General features: G+C 31.8%; 1 pseudogene; it reads right to left on the bottom strand.

Annotated features, from left to right (window-relative positions):
- Positions 1-5145: 5145 nt before the first annotated feature.
- Positions 5146-8811, bottom strand: LOC131048033 (UDP-arabinopyranose mutase 1-like; annotated as a pseudogene).
- Positions 8812-9367: the final 556 nt, after the last annotated feature.

The raw sequence follows: 9367 nt of genomic DNA, 5'->3' as shown, positions 1-9367 counted from the left end.
ACCCTAAAAAACCTAGCCTCATCAAGATCTCTTGCTACTTCTTGTTCTTCTTCGAACTAGTCTTCTTTAGATTCATGTTCACTTTCATCGCTTGCCGTAATATCAACTCCTCTGCATAGCTCATCTTGTAGTTCCTGAACTTGTCTCTAAAGGGCTCTAAAACCCTCTTTTGTCACATTAGTATTTCTTCCACCATAGTTCCTTCATGGAGGCATTTTTCCTAATTTTCTTAGAGACCCACAACCATAGTCTTGGTGCAAACTGCCTCACATTCATGGATCCATTTACACGGTTAGGAACTTCTACTCTTATATCACTTGATCAAGGGTACTCCCCTTACAAACCCAAACAAAAGACAACAATAGAGAATAATAAACAAAAAATGCAAGAAAGGAAACACTTGCTTTCTATTATCTCAATGAAATGAAATTACAACATTTAGAATATAACATAATATAGCCACATGGGCTTTCTCATTACAATAATCTGCAAGCTAGATCCACAATCTACACTACTGGAACTCTCTTCTATCACCCACATTCATTTCCTTTATTTGGAATGTGTAAGCATCTTAGAATGTTTTGGAAAGTTGAATCCCCTACTATTTTTCTCCAAAATCCTAACCAACCAACTTTTTACTTAAGAAACTATTTTCTTAAATTTTTTGGTACGTGAAGCTCTATGGGCCATAATTTTCAAACTAGCTATCTGATCTTCAATCATCATACATTGTTGGAAAACTTGTGAGGAGACCTACAACAACAAAGTGAGCTAAGATGAAGTTTTGAGACCATTTGGAGCCTCTAAGGCCCTCAAAAATGCATTAGGAGTTTTATTCGAGAAATTTTCCAGTAAACTTGATTATCTCTTGGATGCAACAACATATTGGGATAATTCCTTCACCATTGGCTTCATTTCAACATTTAGGAGGTCTATGTAAGATTTCATGTAAAACTGACAACTTACTAAAAATAGTAAACTTGCCTTCATTATCCCTTATAGACAAACTAAACAATATTTTTGGGTGATGCGAGTTTGCTCTTACACCCTAGTTTTGCCTACATCATCATGTAGGTTATCTACATCATCTTTATATCTATCTTTATAAACATCATTTCCCTAGATATGTTTATGAAAGGTCATCCTTTATTTAATAATTTCAAAAATAAATTAGAGCCTCAACACTTCACTTGAAATAATGTCCAACTAATGTAATCTTTATTGAATTATGAAACTTTTAATCAAGATATATTTGTTTAATTCATGCCAAAATCTCATCAATTTGATTAATTATACTAGATCATTTCAATTAAATTAAATTATTTATATTTGGTTAGTACAAGAGAAAATCACTTCACATATGTTTACCATTGTGTTTGCTATTTACCAAACATTCCCTAAATTACATACATCCTTATATTTATTATTTTACTCTTATGTTTCCTTAATCCTATCAAAATATTTTTATTTTCCCTTATTTTTAAACCTACCTTAAAATATGCATTCTTATGTTATCACTTACCATTCAACCCTTGTTCACCTATGACTCCCTTGATTATCTAGAGTTATTCCTTTCATACTTGGCATGCTCCTTGAAAATAATAAGTCTTGTATGGATGAGGAGAAGACAAAGGAATTGTGAATATACCAAAAGTCATGTTAAAAAATGGGCTTTCACAATTTTTAGCTCTTGTACACAAAAAAGGAAAAAATGTTAGTGAGGTCTAGAATAGTTTCTATTTATGGACCCCATGAGGGATCTAGGTGGAATCAAGTCAACTTTTAAACATGATTTTAGAGGGGATTCTGCTAACAAATGATCCTACTAGAGAAGGGATAACTTTAAGAAACCACCCTCCGGGTAAAAGTGTAAACTACTAGCAAATCAGACCTTTTTTTTTTTTGGGGGGGGGGGGGGGTGGTGGATTTTCATATTGATGGCGAAATGTTTTTCAAATTTGAAAAAAAAAAAAAACTTTTATTGGTGATTTTTTTTAAGGTATGAAAATTCCATAAAATCTTGGCAAATAATTCATATTCTGTGGGGAAAATATATAATGTAGGAGGCGAAAATTTTTCGTTTAAAGGAAAATATATATAAGTGTATGGGCAAAAATTTATACTCCGAAGGAAAAATTATTTAAGTGTATTGGCGATTTTTATCTACCATTTGAAAATAATTTTATTTTATCGGCTAATATTTTATTATTTATGGAAAAATAAATATTTTATTAGCGATTTCATAAATTCATTGCCATTTTCGTTATCTATTAATAGCCATTTCGTTATCTAATTAATGCAACATCACGTCGAGTCCAGACTCTCCACGATGTATCGATAAGCGTGACCTCATTGACACATCTCACATACCGAAAATCCATCAATGATTTAAAACCGTTTGATGATTGTAGATCAATGGCTGAAGTTTTATTTCGGCCCAAATTTCTGAAGAGAACGCAGTTCTCCAAAAAGTCCCTGGAATGGAATTGGAGACAATAGACACGTATCAAATCTTATCCTAATCGAGTATCAGCATTTATTAATGGGCCCTACGGCCTACAATCTAGATGTCTGAGGTCTCCCAAGTGACCACTAATGGATCCCCACTGAATAAGAATGAACTCAACCGTGCAAATAGATAGAGATGAATTCAGAATAATATTATAACACTTCAAAAATATGATCACTCACCTTTAGGTCACTAGCAGTCGCCAATGCAGTCAGCAACAATGGTTGTTTCTGGTCTGGAATTTCGCTATTGATCCGAATTGAGAACCCAGAACCGAAAAAATTGTGTAGAGATAGATATGATCTTTGAATGTATTTATACCAATCCTTATTTGGCGAATTCGGCAAGAATTTTATATGATACAAATATTTAGTGAATTTCGCTTAACTATAACACGTCTTATGTAATTTTCGAGGCAATTATGGGTCGTCCATTTACAAATATAATAGAGTTGGTGAAAATTGGGGTGAATGGAGACACACGTTCGCAAAATGCCAGGCGAATTGGGTCCTCCTGGCAAATATATCTTTATATGGCTATTGGTGAATTATGGCCATCTATTAAGGCAACCTCAAAGAATGTAGGCCAAAAAATTGAATTTACAGTGTGGAAAACGTGGATTCTATTGGCAAAATATTCACATAGATACAATTAATTATATAGAACAATGGGTGATTGGGCCGTGCATTTGACGAATATTTATAAATTCCTAGCGACATGGCCACCCTCAGTCGGTACAATATATTTGCCATTTTCCAGGTCGTCGATGTGAAATATTCGCCATTGGTGAATATTGGCCACTAAAGTAAACTCTGTGTAACTAGAGTAAAAAGTTTAAGCCAATTACATGCATTGTATCAAAATTATGAAGGGACGAATACAAGATTTGGCATAGAGGGATTACCTTGTATACCACTTTTGGAATGAACTTGCAAGGTCTCTTGAAATATTCCATTGTTATGCACATCCAACCTCGCAATACTAAAAATAATTATTGGCCACTATGCCTAGCAACCATTTATAGTCAAAATAAATTACTTAGAGGTGAGGAAAATGCTCAAAAGGGGTAATAAATGCAACAAACTCTACTTTAAAATGTAGTATCAAAATGGATGACAAGGATAAGGGATTGGCACAAGTAAAAACATGCAAGCCAAGCCAAGCCACAACCCTATCAAAATTCTCATGATTTTTTATGCATGTTATGCATGTGTATAAAATTAAAACTCCTATTTTTTAGCACTCAATTTATAGAGGTTAAATGTAGTGAGCCAAGGGTTGTGTGTGAGTGTGTGTGGCCAAAAGAGCCACTCACTCTATATATATTTAGCAAATGTAAAAAAACTTTTGTTGTAGAAAATTGGCAAATAAAGCATGATATTTATTGAGTATACACTATAACAACAACCTATATAGTTCAATATATCTTCATGTTGAATGTATACCACTAATGCTAGTTGTTGTCACATGAAAACTTATTTGATGTTTGACTTTAAATTAAAGTTTTGGAGAAAAAAAATTCTCTACATATTTATGATGTTGGTAGTCATTATTGTAGCTTCTAAATATTCATGTAACTACCAACTTTCTAAAAATTCGTAACTACTTTTTCATTTCTTTTAATGAAAATACCTAAATTGCATATATATTGACATCTCTACTTTTATATAACAAATTAGAATATTAGTAGAGAACATACATCTAAATAAAGAGTCATCCTTTAGCTAAGCTATCATATATAAGAAAATCTTATGTATTGATTACAAAAGATTCATCAAACCAACGATTTATTAAAAAACCTAAAAAATTATGCCATTGAAATTTCTTGAATTGCCTCTTTCATAAAACTATTAGCAAATTGGAAGGAGATGTAGGTCTCCCAAAATATTGTTTGTAGATTTGTCGTCTTTTCTTAGTTGTATTATTAGATGTTGTCTATTTGTAGATTTATCTTGTCTTTTCTAAGTTTTATTATTAGATGTTGTCTGTAAGAGCTTGTGTTTGTAGATTTGTCTTGTATTTTCTTAGTTGTATTATTAGATGTTGTCTGTAGGAACTTGTTTTAGACGTCACAACCAAGCCAGGGTCAATTCCATATATGTTACTTACAAATCTTCGATGAATTCTTTTCCTTAGCATCATATTTTCTTGAAAGTTTTCATCCCAACATTTTGAATTTGAAACATCTTTCTCCAAAATTTATTTATATATATGATTATTCTATGTTTAATTTATGTATATCATATGAACAATTTTTAGTTTTGGTTGTGTTGTTTTTTAGTTGCTGTTTTTAATGGTTTGTGAGATCTCTATGTCTGATTTAATCTGGGTAAAGGGTCCGGACTCTTTCAAAAGTCTATCTTCATCCAACAATTAAAAAGTATTGGAAGTATCATAAGATGTTTATTTTGTTATGGCCTTCAATATGAAATATACTTAAATTGGAAGCTATTTTTCTTAATGAAAGGTTAATTAAGATAGCCTGCATTTAACAAACCCATCCAAACTTAATAAATGTAATTATTAGAAAATATAAAAATACATATTATTATTTTTAAATAAATTAATGAAAACAAAATATTAATATGAAAGAAATTTTATTAAACAAAAAAAAAAAAACTGTTTCCAACACAAAATGATTATAATTATAAAAATATTTTAAAATGTTTATATTTTTAATTTTCATATTATCTGACTATTATTAAATAAATCAAATTCTAAAAAATAAAAAAATTTATGTCAAAATATTTTGACATATGAGAGAAAAAGTTCATATAGTTTGAAACGCAACCAATTGTAGTGAGCATTCACTGCTGCTTTCACATGGGTCTTTCACTGCTACTGAAATTGGGATTGGTATCAGGATTGAACTGTCTCCAAGCCTCAATCCATGTTGCCATTGCATCTCCCAACTTATTAAAGTAAGGGTCTATCAAACTGAGTTTGTCTTTCACCTGTTTAGCCAATTCAAGGTAACATTGTTCAACAGTTATAGCATCCCTAGAAAGCTTAACTGAGTGAAAGAAGGTGACTATCTCTTCTTGCCAGTAGATGCCATTGTTCTCCTCCTCCAGATTCACAAAGGCACTATTACCCTTATTGTGCCATACATATGGAAGACCCGTCTTAACTCCATATCCCTTGTGGTCACAGATCACCTGCATTTAGAAACAAGTATACAATCAGCTTACTTTTAAATCTTATAAAAGGATCATCTATTGAACAAATTAGCTATGAATTAGTTAAATTGAATTGAAAAGAATTTGAGTCAAAGAATTAAATTCAAAAATAATAATGAGTTAATAGGTCTTTGATGTGCTGGTAAAGTTAAAAAGTTTCTAATGAGTCTATCAGAAATTAAGTCTTGCTGATTAAAAGATTCTGACATCAAAAAGTAATGAGATCAGAATCGTACCTTAGACGAAATCAACAGAATATATACCCCTCAATCCTTAACAGTGATGATGAACTATTTATAACTTATATAACGAAAGCTAAATTATTGATTGAACCCAAACAATTTAGTAGTCGCATTATAGCATTAATAGCAATACTAGAGATTTGATAAAAGATTATAATGGAATCCATATGGCACACCTTGGTGCACCAGCCTGCCCACATGTCACCATAACGAGATATAGGCTGGCCTTCTCCCATGAGCCCAAAGTACATTGCAGGGCCAATCAATTCTCTGTTAAAAGCAAGGTTCATTCCTGACATGGGAAAGAGGGACCCCTTGGAAATAGTCGTGACAGCATCCACATATCTGAAAATCAAAATACGCTTGATACATCAAATTCAAATATTACTTTAAAATATAGAAATATGCCATAATAAGGAAACTTGTAGGGCTGGAAAGTTTTAAAAAATATATATTTGGGGTTAGAACATGATTGAGTACATAGGTGTGAGAATCAGGTCGAAAAAATATTTTTTTTTGGTTGGTATAGAATTTTATGTGGGAGAATGAAATATATTGACATAAAATGAGTCATATTTTGAAATAGTAATTATAATTCGAATATAATTTTAAGAAGATTTAATGTTCAAGTTTCATTAAATTGATAAAAATTAACATGATATCAGAATCTGAACAGGATTCTAAATTTGGAAGTATAAATCTAAAAAGTCATTCCAGATCACTTTGTAGTCTTTAGTTCACTATTCTGATAATCGATCATAGAATATGATTGGAAACATTGATTCAAAATACAGTTAAATCCAAAAGCTCTTAAACATATTAACATAGACTGTAGAACTTAATGTATCTGATAGTATTTCCAGTAATAAAACATTTTAGATACACTATTTTAAAATAACCATAAAAATGATAAATTTGAATTCTAACTACTTATTAGTTAGATTCACAGATAACAGAGCCAATCAACCCCTTTGCTAAAGTTTAGCTGAATTCTTAATTATAGAATTGTATTGTTTATGAACAGAGCCATTTTTTTCAATGGGCAATGGGCAGCTTGAAAAAAAATAATTTAGAAAGCACTAAAAGAAAAATCAATTTATATGCAATCTCATCGTCAGTATGCTAACTGTTTACCTGGTATTCCTCTCTAATGGTTTGACAAGCCGTGTGGGTGCATCGTAGTCAGGAAAGTTAAGCCACAGCCCATGTGAAATGGCAGTGGAGACGCCTTCCCTCAAGCTGAAGGGATACCCACGAACAAAATCACAGCGTTCACGGAATGGATCATAAAGGGTATTGAAGAAATATGGTGTAGAAGGCTTACTCAGATTTTTCAAGTGTTGTTCCACTATATTTATGTCTTTTCCTGTCGGATACTTAGCCACCTACAAACACACATACAATCTGATGCAGTTAAGCTAATTAGATTCCAGTTCTGATGCTATAAAAATGTAATGATGGGTAGAATATCTTGTATTCTGTGCAGCACATCAAATAAACCATAGGGTATGCCTAGAATCTAGGTAAACCTCTTGATAGGCTCTCAAGACCTGTATATTGAAACAGAAAAATATTATATTTATGTTTATAAGTTGGGAGAAGCTGAGAATCAGAGGCGTGTGCACTGATCTGTCTATGAAAAAGGTCCCTTGGAGGGGGCTACAGCTTCTACTCATCCTTTCCAGGTGGTCCCATGAAAAGCTCAGAAAGTTGAAGCAGGATTAAACAGGTTTTTCCTTTTTAACTTCTACATCCTAAATAATCTGACATTACTACGATCTTTTAAATTTTTTTGATAATCTGTCTGAAAATTTTCCTTTCATATGATATAATCTTCTTTAAATTTTAATTAAATTTCACAACATATATATCACCATAGAACCATTAATTGAAATTCTCATAACCTAAAATCTTAGGTAAATGGCCCACCTAAACTGATGCTTAGCTGCCTAAAGTAAGGCGCTATTTGCTGAACAGAAACTGAAACTTCAAAAAAATGGCATTGGGGTTATACATGAATAGCTAAGGTTCAATTTATTTGTAAGCTTCATTTACAAATGAAAATAAAATGATAATTTTTTTTCAAAATGTAATATTCTGAAACTTCCAAGAAGAAATCTAGTACACCAAATTAAGGTCAAGATTTATACTGACTTGAAAAGTTCAGGTTCCAGATTTATTTTCATAAAATAGAAGGTCTCATGAAATAAAAAATAATATTATGCTACAAGATTATTTGAAATCTTTTCTTGAAAAATAGTAGCTCCTACTTTTTATGATCTTATATATCAGCAGGTAAAATTGAAGTGGGGTTGGAAATTATCCCACCAACTTTGAATTTTTTTGTCACTTGTCAATTATCTAATATTGTAAATTCAAGCCATAAAAGAAGTAGAAATAAAATAATGTTCATTCATTAATTTTTTATTTACAACATTTTTCATCATACCACCAGCTTTAAAAATCTCTATTTGAAAACTCACCAACAGATTAATTGAGTAAACTCTTTAATTAAAAAATAATTATTTTCCAATCATCTTTCAAAATTTCAAATTTTCAGAAAGCACGAGATGAGATTGAAAGTAAAGCCATAAAAATTATCACAAATTACAATTTCGTACTTACAGAGCAATCGTCACCAATGGTAAAGATATACTTCTTCTTGGAGAGAAGATATCCAAAGCAACGGCAGGCAGTGTCCTTATAGGAAATGCAAGAAGCCTTGGGGCCCAATAATTCAACTATGTTAGTGCGGTTGTGGAGTTCATAATCGAAGCCCTCAGGCACCTTGATTGTCTTGTGTGGGTCGCCATCCTGAATTATGAAAGTCCAGATCTCTAATGGTGGTTATAACAATATCCACCTCTGCTGCGAAAGCCATTGTAATAGCAATATTACCTTTGTGCTGTCCTTAAATGAAATCCAAAAAATGTTGTCCAAAAGAGGGAAAAAAAAATGCAGTCACATAAAGATTTGAGCCGGCCTCTGCTTATTTTCGAATCTTCGATTATATCGATCTTTGTTATGCTGATGTCTTCATAAAGAATGTTTTATTAGGTTCAATTGATTGATACAACCTATATCAATTAAATTTATTTACAGAAATGCTCTGAGTTGGGCTGAATTAACTGGACCTTATGGACATGAATCAAAGATTCTCAGAGACAGTTCATATGTCCTCATTCAATAAAATAAATTGGCCTGCTCTTAATTTGTATCGTGAACTTTTGCTAATAAGTTGGTAGTAGTTTGTCTACATGCATTTGTTTGACAAATTGAAAAATTAGGACTTTTAGTATATACTTTTAATTCTTAGGAATAAAAGAGGGTTTTGAAAGGTCAACCTTATACAAAATTTAGGAAATATCCACCAAAGATGCCAAAAACAATCAAGAAGGCGCTGAAAATACACAGCAACACATGCACCAACTCCTAAA

Source organism: Cryptomeria japonica, chromosome 6 (genome assembly GCF_030272615.1).
Source record: "Cryptomeria japonica chromosome 6, Sugi_1.0, whole genome shotgun sequence".
In the NCBI taxonomy this organism is placed as follows: Eukaryota; Viridiplantae; Streptophyta; class Pinopsida; order Cupressales; family Cupressaceae; genus Cryptomeria; species Cryptomeria japonica.
This window is presented reverse-complemented; position numbering and strand designations above follow the sequence as displayed.